Here is a 14,717-nt window from a genome sequence, read left to right on the forward strand (position 1 = left end):
ATGTTTTGGGTCATTGTCGTGCTGGAAGACCCAGCCACGACCCATTTTTAAGGCCCTGGCGGAGGGAAGGAGGTTGTCACTCAGAATTGTACGGTACATGGCCCCATCCATTCTCCCATTGATGCGGTGAAGTAGTCCTGTGCCCTTAGCAGAGAAACACCCCCAAAACATAACATTTCCACCTCCATGCTTGACAGTGGGGACGGTGTTCTTTGGGTCATAGGCAGCATTTCTCTTCCTCCAAACACGGCGAGTTGAGTTCATGCCAAAGAGCTCAATTTTTGTCTCATCTGACCACAGCACCTTCTCCCAATCACTCTCGGCATCATCCAGGTGTTCACTGGCAAACTTCAGACGGGCCGTCACATGTGCCTTCCGGAGCAGGGGGACCTTGCGGGCACTGCAGGATTGCAATCCGTTATGTCGTAATGTGTTACCAATGGTTTTCGTGGTGACAGTGGTCCCAGCTGCCTTGAGATCATTGACAAGTTCCCCCCTTGTAGTTGTAGGCTGATTTCTAACCTTCTTCATGATCAAGGATACCCCACGAGGTGAGATTTTGCGTGGAGCCCCAGATCTTTGTCGATTGACAGTCATTTTGTACTTCTTCCATTTTCTTACTATGGCACCAACAGTTGTCTCCTTCTCGCCCAGCGTCTTACTGATGGTTTTGTAGCCCATTCCAGCCTTGTGCAGGTGTATGATCTTGTCCCTGACATCCTTAGACAGCTCCTTGCTCTTGGCCATTTTGTAGAGGTTAGAGTCTGACTGATTCACTGAGTCTGTGGACAGGTGTCTTTCATACAGGTGACCATTGCCGACAGCTGTCTGTCATGCAGGTAACGAGTTGATTTGGAGCATCTACCTGGTCTGTAGGGGCCAGATCTCTTACTGGTTGGTGGGGGATCAAATACTTATTTCCCTCTGCAGAATGCAAATAAATTCATATACTTTCCACAATGTGATTTTCCGGATTTAATTTGTGATGTGCTATCTCTCACTGTTACCAATAACCTACCCTTCAATTATGGGCTGCTCATGTCTTTGTCAGTGGGCAAACTTACAAAATCAGCAAGGGATCAAATACTTATTTCCACCACTGTATGTGTTTATAAATTTTCAAAGGCAAGCAGCCAGCTCTAGTGAAATTCTGTGCAAAATGTTTAAAAAAATTCTTTATGCAGTATTTTCAAATTCTGTATATTTGTAATTTGAGGAGTTCTGGAATTTGTTGCCAACGTATGTGATTAAAGCAGTTAGCAGAGCAGGGTATAAAAAAGGTTTGGACAAGTTTCTAAGGAAAAGTTCTTAAACCAATTATTAAGGTGGACTTGGGAAATCCACTGCTTATTTCTGGGATAATCAGCATAAAATCTGTTTTACTCTTTTCGGATCTTGCCAGGTACTTGTGACCTGGATAGGCGACTGTTGGAAACAGGATACTGGGATTGATGGACCTTCAGTCTGGCAATACCTGTCTAACTTCTTCTCTTTCTCTCTCTCCCCCCTCCCCCCCCCCAATTCAGGCTGGACTCTTCCCAAGTCTCTCTCTTCGTGATAGGCCTGGCCCGTGTCAGCTCTATTCCTTCCTTCAGGTTGAACTCCTTCCTAAGCATGATTACTCTAAACCCCAGACTTTTCTCTTCCCCTCTTCAGGTTTGACATCCCCCAGCTTTCTCTCTGTGTGTAACCTACCCCCCCCCCCCCAACACACATACACACAGGTTGTCTCTGTCCTACATTTCTCTCTCATCAAGCTTAATCCCCTATCCCAGTTTTCATTCCTTCAAGCAAAATCTCTGGGTCTCCCCACTCCCCAGCATGATCCCCAGCACTACTACTACTTATCATTTCTAAAGTGCTACTAGACGTACGCAGCGCTGTACATTTGAACATGAAGAGACAGCCCCTGATCGACAGAGCTTACAATCTAATTACTGTCTCTGGTTCTCCTTATTCCTCTCCTCTGAGCCCCTAGCTCTATTTCTAGCTTCCCTCAGCTTACTCCCCCCAACTATTGTATAAATTCCTCTGGATGTTCTCCTACTGGCAAGAAGTATCAGACATGTGACACGTGTCTCTGCTGCTGCTGGTTGCTTCTGTGCAATCTTCCTTGCAAAATCAAAACTACATGATCAGATGGCCACACACAGTTCTGACTTTTGGACTCTCAATGAGGAGGGAGCAGCAGCAGCAGGGTGCCTCAACATTTTGTCTTTCAGCCTGTGCTTCTGTTTCCTCCTTTCAGTTGTATGGGTGGTGCTGGTTGTGCATCCTGGGGCCAATACAGAAAGACTCAGGGTAGAGCTGTGCACGGATGTTTGAGTGAATGTCTTCAACCGGGGGTGGGGGTGCGGAGGGGGTGTAATATCATGCCATGTAAAAAGCTGTTGACATGCAAATTTTATGTGTGGAAAACGTATGGCTAATGGGGGGGGGGGGGGTCACGTGCTTTATACATGCGCACACGTCTTGTGGTAAATGCAACTTTTTGTGCACATGTACAAACAAAAACTGAGTGTCAGCACACACCTGCATCTAAATAAGAGCCTCACAGTAGTTCCTTGCTTTTTGTGTTGGGGGCGTGGCATGGGTGGAGAGTGGGCATGGATGGAATTTGGCAGTTAATGTGCTTCTCTTATTGTGCCCTAACTGCCTAATGCAGAGTTAGTGCAGGACCACTTACTGCCTTCTCAATAGGAGGCGCTAAGGAGGAGATTCTATATATATGGCACCTAAAAAATTGGTGCTGAAATCAGTGCCAACTAAGGGGCTCTCTTTTACTAAAGATCAGCTTGAGTTATCTGAAGCAGGGCCCAAAGGAATAAAATGGGCCCTACTGCAGATAACTCAAACTTCTCTTTAGTAAAAGACCCCCAAAGCATATTCTATATTTGGAGCTTAGGCGCCACCTTTACAAAATAACGTACGGATCAGTTCCTGTGGGTAAGTTCAGACTCCTGATGCAGGCATTTCAGCTGTTGTGTTGAGATGAGAGGATGAGGCAGTGTGTTTTTTCAGTGTTCAGTTTCAGATAGAATGAATTTGACCAAGAGTCCATAATGTTCAGGCCATCATTGATTTATGAATTTAAAATCAGTCTGTTCATTTTTTGATTACTGAGTAAATATTATTTTACTCCTTTTAGAGTTAGTTGAATCATATTTAATTTATCTTGTTTTCTTATTATAATTTTCCTCTGTTGTCATAAAATAGATGGGTTTCAGGATATGGCTTTTTCATACACACTCATCTTCCAGTTGCCAATCTAGATAATAGAGCATGGTGCTCATGATATTTTATTTTTACTTTATTTGTTACATTTGTATCCCACATTTTCCCACCTATTTTCAGGCTCAATGTGGCTTACATGGGACTGTGAAGACGTACGCCAACACCGGTAGAGAAACAAATACAAAGTGGTGTTATAGTCTAATTAGGTTCATAGTTACAGAGATATTGGGAATAGTAGAGAAGAAGAGATATAAAGTGCTCATTACGAGCTTAGGTTATGTTGTGTTGCGGGATATAGGTGCTTAAGTTGAGTAGGTAGAGTATACCTTTTCGAACAGGTGGGTCTTTAGTGATTTCTGAAAGCTGAGATGGTCGTACGTTGTTTTCACAGCTTTTGGTAATGCATTCCACAATTGAGTACTTACGTAAGAGAAGCTGGATGCATAGATTGATTTATTTTGAGTCCTTTACAGCTTGGGTAGTGGAGGTTTAAGTATGTTCATGTTGATCTGACTGTGTTTCTGGTTGGGAGGTTTATGAGGTCGGCCATGTAACCCGGGGCTTCACCATAGATAATTTTGTGGACTAGGGTGCAGATTTTGAAAGCTATGCGTTCTTTGATTGGAAGCCAGTGTAGTTTTTCTCTGAGGGGTTTGGTGCTTTCGTATTGCATTTTTTCAAATATAAGTCTGGCTGCTGTGTTTTGGGCTGTCTGAAGTTTCATTAAGAGTTGCTCTTTGCATCCCGCATAGATTCCGTTGCAGTAGTCAACGTGGCTTAGTACCATTGATAGTATCAGGTTGCGAAAAGTTTCCCTCGGGAGGAATTGTTTCACGCGTTTGAGTTTCCACTTAGAGTGGAACATTTTCTTGGTTGTAGAGTTCACTTGGCTCTCGAGTGTGAAGTTACGGTCGATTGTGACCCCAAGAATTTTCAGGCTGTCTGAGATAGGGAGGGTGTAGTCTGGGAGTTTAAGTTCATGGGTTTATACGTGTTGTGTTGGGATGAGAGGATGAGGCAGTGTGTATTTTCTGTGTTGAGTTTTAATTGGAATGCATTTGCCCATGAGTTCATAGTATTTAAGCTGAGCATGATTTCATTGGTGATTTCTGTCAAGTCGTGTTTGAAGGGAATAAATATTGTAACGTCGTCTGCATAGATGAATGGGTCGAGGCATTGGGTGGCTAAGGATTTTGCTAGTGGGGTCATCATTAGGTTGAAGAGGATCAGTGATAGTGGTGATCCTTGCGGTACTCAGCAGTCTGCTTTCCACGGGGATGATATAGTTGAGTTTGATTTCACTTGGTATGTTCTGGTAGTTAGGAAACCTTTGATCCAGCTTCGTGTATTTCCAGCAATCCCGAAGTAGTCTAGGAGTTTTAGTAGTATATTATGGTTTTACCATGTCGAATGCGCTAGACATGTTGAATTGGAGGAGAAGTATGCTTTTGCCTGTTGCTATTTCCTGCTTGAATTTGGCTAGGAGAGTAGTAAGTACTGTTTTGGTGCTATGGAGGGGGCGAAATCCTGATTGTGTAATCTGTAACTTGTTTGGTTACTATACTTTCCATCCCCCCCCCCCCCCCTTTGTGTGCTCACACTCCTCTTGTTTCCACTCCAGTAAAGAAAACAAATCCACATATCTACCCTTTAGAATTCTCTGATGCAATTTCTGAAACAACTGGCAATCTAAAGGAGCAATTTCACAAAGTGTATGCCCCTGATGCAACAACTGCATGGCACCTGGTGATCCCCACCCCCCACCATAACCAGTACTGGAGTTGCTCTGACACGCTCGGGCCTCTCCTCTAAAGAGGACTCAGAAGAAGGGGTAGGAGTTAGACTCCCACACCTGCATAGGGTCCGCACTGCCACATGGCGTTTGTGCTTCTCCTGATCCAAGTTCTTGATCATATGTTGCAAGCACGACAGATGTTTTTGATCCTGTACAAAGTGACCCAAAGATTTTGATTATTGCTATCCCATGCAAGTCCACAGTCTGAAACACCCCCACTTCCCTGCACCTAACCATCCTAAAACTCAACCACCTCATGCCCAACTCACCAGAAGAATTCTGCATCGGTGCAGCAGCAACAGGCTCACTCCGAGACATCCCAGGCAAAGGGTGAACTGAGCTCTGATTTGCGCTTTCAGCTTTAACCTGCATTCTCCCTGACACAGGAGGCACTGGGGACTTAGATCCCTCAGCCACAGTTCCTCAAGCAGTACTTGCAGTCTTGGTCTCCTTGCTCCAAAGCCTCCCCCCTTTTCCCACCTACATACCTGAAACCTCTGCCCTGCCTTCCACCCATGCTTTTCCTCCCTCTCCTCCTGTTCACCCCTACCCTGTTGTAGAACCATCCAGAATGCCTAAACACTCAAAATTAAGCAGGCACCACACTGGCTAACCCCAAAGTAACCTGACCTAAAAAAATCGCAGCAGACTAACCGATGTAAGGACAGCCCCACTAACCCTACAAGATAAGCAGCCCAAGTGAGCTGGTCAGCAGCCTTGCCAGTGTACAAACACCACACCCCCAGCGAACAACTAAAACAGCAGAAAGGGGCTTTCAACCTCCCCTCCACCTCGCATTATGTTGGAAGTGCCTGAAATGTTCTCACAATGATCACAAATGCCACAGCCTGCTCCAGACACGTCCCACAAGGAAAACTCACCAACTCCAACAGACACCTCCACACACATAACTGCCACCCAAAACTGCCTCTCTGGACAACTGCCGGAGGAGCCACGCCAAAGAAAAATATAAAGCCAAACCACTCTACAACCTAAAAACCTATTCACCCACTCTCCCTCACAACTCCCTCTCTCAACCACTCCCAAATCTCCTACACCTCACACTCTTTTTCCACACCCACATCTAAGCTTCCATTTGTCTCCACCCAGCACCCAGCCTCTATACGTCCAATCCTTCCCTAGTAACCTGATTAACCTGTTCATCATTCCCAGCTATGTGACATTGCCCTCCACCATATTTCAGCCATCTTCCTGCCCATTTTCCTCTCTTCCTTTCAGATCCTCCCTTCTTTCTTTCTCCTATTGCCACCCATCCTCCACCTACTACCAAACATTTACACAGCACCCTCTATCAGTGGCTGTCCCAGGGTTATTAGAACACAGATAAAGTCTGTGGTTCATCCTTATGTAAAGAACATAGAAAAATATTATGGCGGCTAATTTCAAAGCACATGCAAGTAAGCAGTAATCATAAGGGAATTATTACATCCTACAAATAAAACAATTGCTAATATTTTACTGCTTTTCATTGTCAAATTGCCATTATGCTTATGCAATACTGTAACAGATACACAGGAGAGACACTGTCTTCTCTATAGAGCTTACAGCCTTGACAAGACAAACATAGATGACAAACAGTAGGCAAGTGGATTTCAATATGGCCAAAGAGGGAGGACAGTACGCTGATGCAGAAATCTGTTTCACACATATGGTCCAGCAGTGTGGAAAATGTGGCATTGGGAATTAGAGGAGGAGAGGGATATTGATAAGAGTAATTTCTCCAATAAATATAGCTCACTAGGAAGTAGGTAGGGTTATATTTCTCCGTGTAGACTATTTTATACATTCTCAGCATGCTGACAAGATGTCTTTTTCTATTAATGGAGTAAATATTTTGAAAAGATAATCATATTCATATATATATATATATATATATATATATATATATATATATATATCTTCTTGTAAGGCAAACAATGTCTTAGGTAATGATATGGTACCTATCCTTCAGTTTGTAAATATTCGTTAATAATGTGTTTACTATTCTGTATTTATTTTATAATGCTGTATATATGTTTTGATCTACAAGGTCTTATGTACCTGCACACTCTGACTACATAACCAGCTTCCACCTGATTTCCCAGTTCTCATGCCGTTCTCATGGCAAAACCTCATGCAAGTTCTGACTTTTTCTTTGCTTTTGGCAGCATATTTTCAAACAGGTCATTGGCTAGATAGCATGTACAGTGAATTAAATGCCCTCATTATCTGAAGCTTTAAAAAGAGAAAGGCCAGAAAATAAATCCAGTGATGACAGTAATGAAGGAATGTTTATGATTAACAGATGTGTCCCATCTGCTCACATTTTCTTTGTCACATCTGTAGACAACACAGGTTGTTGCTACTTTGGGGATAATATTTCTTTTGTGTTGAATGACTAAACAAGATTTGCCATCCTAGGGCACCTATAGATAGTTATTTACTAAGCAATTATATTGCTTGGTTCCGTTTATGGCAACATTTTTATTGTATAGTGGGGTCTGTGACAAACTGAAAGACTTAGAGCTATAAATTAATGTATGCTGCTGTTCCCTAAAGACCAGTATAACCTTTTACTAGTTTTCAGAAATACAGCCAGATACAAGTTTAAGGTCATTAACCAGAAGTGTATTTATTATAAATAAATTAAGCAATCCTGTTGACCATTTTATTCATACAATGTTCATCTGTGTTTCTTGATATTTATTTCAGTTTTGTCTTTTTATGAGATGGTTTTCTGCCAGAGAATAGTTTTGTTTTTATGATCCTGCAGTCACATGTATAATGCTAATTCTCACCACAGAGTAGTCTGGGCTGCTATATTATATACATAGTTAACTGTTAAATACTATTTACGTCCTCAGTTTAATCCAAAATAAATACGAAAGTAGAAAAATGGCACAAAATACAGCATTTCAAAGTAAGATGAATGACAGGAATTTAATAAAAAGGGAGATCAGTGGTTTCTTACATTTCAAGTTTCAAGATTATTATATATTTGATATACCACCCATTGGTAAGGACCATCTAAGTGGTTTATAATAAATACAGGACAGAAGAGAACTCTAGAATCTGCTACCAGTGATTCTGTGCCTGATCTACTGAACACCTTTGGCTAAAATCCTGTGCCCATGTTGACTTCATACATTTCAAATTCTTGCTGACCTCCTTCCAGTCTGCTCTTTCACTTGCCAAACAGTACTAGTACTGTTGAAAAACTCTCTTGGCTCAAGCCCCCAACCTCTCTTTGCCACACTGAACTCAAAGTGCCTTCACCTCCAACGCTCCCTTCACTTTCTTCCCAGGCTATGGCTGAGTACTTTCATGACAAGGTTCACAAGAAAACCTTGTGTTCTCCACCTCTCCTTCCCCCAGCCCATTCTGTCAACCCTCTTTCAACCCCTGCCTCCTTTTCTTCCTTTTCTGAAATCACTGAAGAGGAAACTGTACATTTTCATCCCTCCTCCAAACTGACTACATGTTCCTCTGATCCTATTCCCACCCATCTACTCAGCACTATTGCTCCTACTGTCATCCCTTCTGTCATATTCTCAATCTTTCACTTTCCACTGCAACTTGAACTTGAGTCTATTTTGGGCTAATGTGGGGTATAAATGTCATGAATAAATAAATAAACTGTTCCCGATGCCTTCAAATATTCCATGGTTACACCACTCCTCAAAAACCCTTCATTGGACCCTACCTGCCCTTCCAACTATTGCCCCACCTCCTCCCTTTCTTATCTAAGCTACTTGAATGTGCTGTTTACTACTGTTGTCTTGACTTTCTTGCATCTCAATCTATTCTTGATCCACTTCAGTCTGGCTTATGCCCTCTACATTCAACTGAAACAGCCCTTGCTAAAGTCTCCAATGATTTCTTCCTGGCCAGATCCAAAGGTCTCTATTTGTCTTGCTCCGCCAAAGGACGAGCAGCTTGTTGGTGTGAGCCCTTGGATCCAGCTGGAGACGGCGGAGTGAACCCCTCCTTCTCCAGAGGACAGCCATCCCACCCCCACTCTTCGCCTGGGAAGGCCGCCGTTCCCTGGAAGTTGAGCCTCCAGGTGCGGGCAGCCTACAGGGCTTCTGGAACAGGGAGCGGACAGGCCCCGCGGACAGCGTGGCTCTGGATCCCCGGAGGACAGCTGGGCCGAGGTCCCGGGGAACTGGCACGCCGGCGTGGAGGACCCCGGCGGCAGAGGTAGAGGCAGGCAGCGGTCTAGATGATTCAGTAGCAGGCACGGGTCAAGGCAGGCAGCGGTCAAGAAGAGTCGGTAGCAGGCAATGATCAAGGCAGGCAGCGGTCAAGAAGAGTCGGTAGCAGGCAATGGTCAAGGCAGGCAATATCCGATAGCAAGGTACAGAGATCCATCCAACGATGCTGAGCTCTCAGGAATGAGAAGCCAAAGCACTGGCTAGGAGAAGTGGTGCTCCTTAAGTAGCCCTCCTCATTAGCGCAGGGCCCCAGCTGGTGCTTCCTGCGGTTGCGTCTCCGGCAACCAATCCGAGGTGACGCTAGTCATCGCTTCCCCTGCTTGCTCCCGCAACCGGAAGAGACGCCGGCTATCCTCCGCCGGCGCCATGTTGCAGGGGTTTCATCCCGGAAGTGGGAAGCCGGCCATCGGCGGAACCGAGGTGAGAACACCCGGCGATCCTTTGTCGCCAGACTAAAGACAATGGCCGCCTCTCCCCACTGGCCGGCGATAGCCGGCCACCGGAGGACCTGCGGCGAAGGCCGGCCATCCATGGCGGGCCCGGATCCCATGGCCCAGTGGCACTGGTGGTGAGCAGGTGAGTGTTAGTCCCGGCGGAAGACGGGACACTATTCTATCCTCATCCTTCTCAATATATCTGCTGCTTTAACACTGTTCATCACCACCTACTCCTTGATAAGCTGTCCTCACTTGGATTTCGGGGCTCTGTGCTTTCTTGGTTTTCATCTCATCTCTTCCATTGAACATTTGGTGTATGCTCTGGTGGATTCTCCTCCGCTTGTATCCCACTATTAGTTGGTGTACCTCAGGGCTCTGTCTTGGGACCTCTTCTCCATCTATACTTCTTACCTTGGTGCTCTGATCTCCTCTCATGGTTGTCAGTATCACCTTTATGCTGATTACTCCCAGATCTATCTCTTCATACCAGGGGCATAGCCAGACTTCGGCGGGAGGGGGGTCCAGAGCCCGAGGTGAGGGGGCACATTTTAGCCCCCCTTGGTGCCACCGCCGCCACCACCAACAACTTTGACGACCACCCTCCCGCCGCCGACCCTCTCGACCCCTCTCCCGCCGCCAACCCTCGCCGCTGTCGCCGTGGGCTACCTTTGCTGGCAGGGGACCCCAATCCCTGCCAGCCGAGGTCCTCTTCTTCCCGAAAAGGCTTTGTTCTGTTTTTTACGTCCTGCATGTTGTACGTGCAGGATGTCAGACTCATAGAAACAGCTGATCTGCAAGGCTTCGTTCTGTTTCTATGAGTCTGATGTCCTGCACGTACAACATGCAGGACATAAAAAAACAGAACGAAGCCTTTGCGCGAAGAAGAGGACCTCGGCTGGCAGTGATTGGGGTCCCCTGCCAGCAAAGGTAGCCCACAGCAACAGCGGCGAGGGTTGGCGGCGGGAGGTGGGGTCAAGAGGGTCATCGGCAGGGGGGTCCAGGGCTAAATCTACGGGGGCCCAGGCCCCCCTGGCCCCATGTAGCTACACCACTGCTTCATACCAGAAATTTCAACAGGAATCCAGGTCCAAGTCTCAACTTGCTTGTCTGACATTGCTGCCTGGATGTCTCACTGCCATCTGAAACTAAACATGGCCTAGACTGAGCTTCTTATTTCCCCCCGTAAATCCACCTTTCCTCTTCCCCCACTCTCTATCTCTACGGATAGCACTCTCATCCTCCCTGTTACATCAGCTCCTAATCTTGGGGTCATCTTTGACTCCCCTCTCTCTTTCTCTGCACATATCCAACAGATTGCTATAACCTGTCATTGCTTTCTCTATCAACAAAATTCATCCCTTTTTGAGCGCATTACCAAAACCTTTATCTACACTCTCATCACCTCATGCTTAGACAACTGCAATTTGTTTCTCACTGGTCTCCCACTAAGCCATCTCTCTCCCTTTCAATCTGTTGAAAATTCTGCTGCATGACTTATATTCCACTAGTGTTGCTATGCTCATATTAGCCCTCTCCTCAAGTCACTTCATTGGCTCCCTATCCATTTCCACATACAGTTCAAACTCCTCTTGTTGACTTACAAGTGCATTTACTCTACAGGTGCTCAGTACCTCTCCACTCTTATCTCTCTCTCTATACGCCTCCCCGAGAACGCCGTTCTTCAGGTAAATGTCTCTTATCTGTACCCTTGTCCTCCACTGCCCACTCCAGACGCCATTCCTTTTATCGTGCTGCACCTTATGCCTGGAATAGACTTCCCGAGTCAGTACATCAAGCTCCAGTTCTGGTCGTCTTCAAATCTAGGCTAAAAGCCCACCCTTTTGAGGCTACTTTTAATTCCTAACTCCTATTCATTTGTTTAGTACCCATTTCTTTTTTATTATTCACAATTTAATTAATTCCCTTATTCCTTATTTGTACTGTTTGTTTGTCTTGATTAGATTGTAAGCTCTGTCGATCAGGGATTGTCTCTTTTATGTTTAGTGCACAGTGCTGCATACATCTAGTACCGCTATAGAAATGATAAGTAGTAGTACATTACTCCAATAGGAAAAGAAGAGAATTTTGCTACTGTGTGCCCACAAATCCTCTACTGTCCCAGCTAGCATTGAGCGTTGAATTGGCATAATATTATTCAGGATAGCATTTTAAAAAGAAATTAGTTTTCAAAGTTCTAGATTAATGACAGATAGGGGACAATTATAAATCACCTGGCAGTAAGCAAATGTTCTTGACCTAATCAGGTTAAAATCATAGATCCCAATTAAAAATATTGTTCTGTTAGCAAAAAACGTTTTTTTGTACTTTTAATGTGTGTTGTAAATTGATTAAAGAAACTGTAAAGCAATGTTGCTCACCTGTGACATCATCCAATAGTGCTAGGATGGAATGCTATTCCAGAGCTCAGAACCTAATATAATCTCTGTGCATGCATGGCCCTTCCTATAGCAATCACCTCTGCTCCTGCCTTAGTTCCAAGTTCAAAGAGTGACAGTTTTAAGGGAGGATGGCGATATTGTTTGTATCATCTATCCTGCTGTCTGTGGAAAACAACTAGTACAGGTGAGCAACATTTCTTTTTCCATTGAGAAGCAAGTTTGAGTCAATCACACAAATGGCTGACTCCCAAACTTAGAGGTGCTCCACATTGGATATTTCAGTCCTTTTGGGCAGCCCACAAATTGTTAGGATAGACTAGCCAGCACTGCCTAACCAAAGGTATTGCCTTGCATTAGAACGTTGTCCAAACAATAATGCACATTGAAAATATAAAGAAAGGACCATGTTGGCTGCCTCATAAATAGTATTCAACGAAGCACACTTCATGAGTGCTACCAATGTTTCAGTAGCTTGAATTTGATGAGACTTGACGTTGGAGCTGATGTCAGCTTGTTCAAAGCAGAATTGCATACATGAAGCTATCCGGTTTGCTACAGTTATTTTTGCAATTGGCTAGCCAGTACTATTCAGATTAAAAGAGATGAATAGTTGGGTTAAATTTCTCAAATACACAGTTCTCTGTAAGTAGCAAATGAAAACACTTTTCCAATCCAAGTATGAACTGTTACTTGTTGAGAATTGAAGTGAGGCTCTGAATAGAATGTAGGAAGTCCTATTTCCTCACTAATATGGAAAGACAAAGATAAGCTTTAGCAAGAATTTGGGATGTATTTGAAGGATGACATTGTGATGATAACTTTGAAGCTTACTCTTCTAGTGGTGGTGGGTGTTATGAAGAATAGTGATTTTTATGTTAGAAATTGAGAAATACTTTTTATAACAGTTTAGTAATAATAAAAAAGACTGTATGATCAAGGAGAGGTCTAAATTTAAGTCCCAAGTATTTGGATCCTGTCTTCTGGAAGAAAAGCTCTGACTTGAGTAGCCTCAAAAACAACACCTATAAAAGAAATGACAATGTGTGGATGAAGCGTGATCTTCTGAAAGTTGATAAGGAATCATGATACTGAAGAAGTTAGATTGTTTTCTGTAGAAGATTGAGGCCTGAGCTTACTGAACCACTAGAAGCCAATCATCGAGCTACAGGAATACTAGATAGCCTTGTTTGTGAAAGACACTTTGAAAGCACCCTTAATGCTGAGGAGATGCCAAAAGGGAGGACTTTGTACTGGAAATAATTGAGTTTAAGGAAAAACCTGAGGCACTTCTTGTAGGATGGCTAGATTAGAATACAAGTATATGCATTTTTGATATCCAGGATATATATCCAATATCTTTTGTTGAGGAGATGGATAATTGATGACATTATGACTATTCTGAATGTCTCTTTAAGGAGGTAATGGTTGAGGTCCTTAAGACTGAGTAGAAGAAATAAGCATCCTGTCTTTTTTGGAATTAGAACGTACTTGAGTAGAAACCTTGAGTCCTCTCTTGAAGCGGGTCGTATTCTTTGGCACTGGCATGAAGAACCAAGCGGATCTCCTCCTACAATGTAGTTAGGTGCCTTGAACGAGGTTTTATGCCTATTAGAGGGTGGTCTGGAAGATGACTGGTGAGTCTGAGGCAGTAGTCATCCTGAATAATAGAAAGGATTGAGTTCTTGGTGATCCCAATCCAATAGTAAGAACTGAGCCCTGCCTGCCTTGTTAAGTGGTCTATGGCAACACTCCAGGGCAATTAGCTGTAGTAAGACCAGGGACATTTATTCTGATATTTATCTCCCTTGTGCTAAGTCCCCTGCAGAACCAGCAAATATAATGGCAGTTTAAGCTTTGAAGGTAGTTTCCTGATCTATCAGTGCCACACACATGCCACTTCAAATCTTCCTTCAAAGAGGCTCTTTAGTTGAAGGGGGAAAGCCCTTATATTGGAAAGCTTAAGCAATATACACCCTGTATATTATACCAGCATATGTCACAATTAGATCCTTCTCCTACCCCTTCCATAATGTAATACATTATTCATAGCAGAAATTATGAAAAGGGATGTCACTTTGTTAAGATAAACCAAATGTTAAAAGCAAGAAGGAACTCAGACACTACAGAGAAGACCAAGATAACACCACTGTAGGGAACACATTATGCGGGTCAGACCAATGCATATTAATATCTTATGATCAAATTCTTAAATGGTTTCTCAGAACAATCCCTGATATACACATTTTAACGTTCTGATATATTAGAACTGATAAAGGAGTTGATGACTTCTTTAAAAAACACGTTACAAACCATAAATTTGCACTGCCTGTTTCCATCTGATCATCTCTTTCACACTTTCATTGGAATGTAATTTGATTACATATTTTCTAGTAATGTTTTTTTTTCTCATTCTGTTCTGACCTGTAGAGTGTATAAGCTCATGAAAACTAGTCAAGAAAATGTATTTGGTCATCCCCAGAAATCATGCTCTTTCTTTTTTGTTAATATTTTTAATGCATATGTGTAGACTTACATGACAACCATACATCTATTTCTCCTGATATAAAAATATTCTCTTTTCACTCTCTTCTGTTTGGTGTCCATCAGCATTCTGTTGTAGCATTGCTTCCATCCTGTC

At 43.6% G+C, this 14,717-nt stretch overlaps 1 protein-coding gene across 12 annotated transcripts in view; it reads left to right on the top strand.

The window, feature by feature from the left end:
* PTPRM (protein tyrosine phosphatase receptor type M) overlaps window positions 1-14,717 on the top strand; it is a 1,370,833-nt gene that overhangs the window by 479,403 nt on the left and 876,713 nt on the right. The gene's annotated exons all lie outside the window — the stretch shown is intronic.

The sequence above is a fragment of the Microcaecilia unicolor genome, chromosome 1, assembly GCF_901765095.1.
Source record: "Microcaecilia unicolor chromosome 1, aMicUni1.1, whole genome shotgun sequence".
Classification (NCBI taxonomy): Eukaryota; Metazoa; Chordata; class Amphibia; order Gymnophiona; family Siphonopidae; genus Microcaecilia; species Microcaecilia unicolor.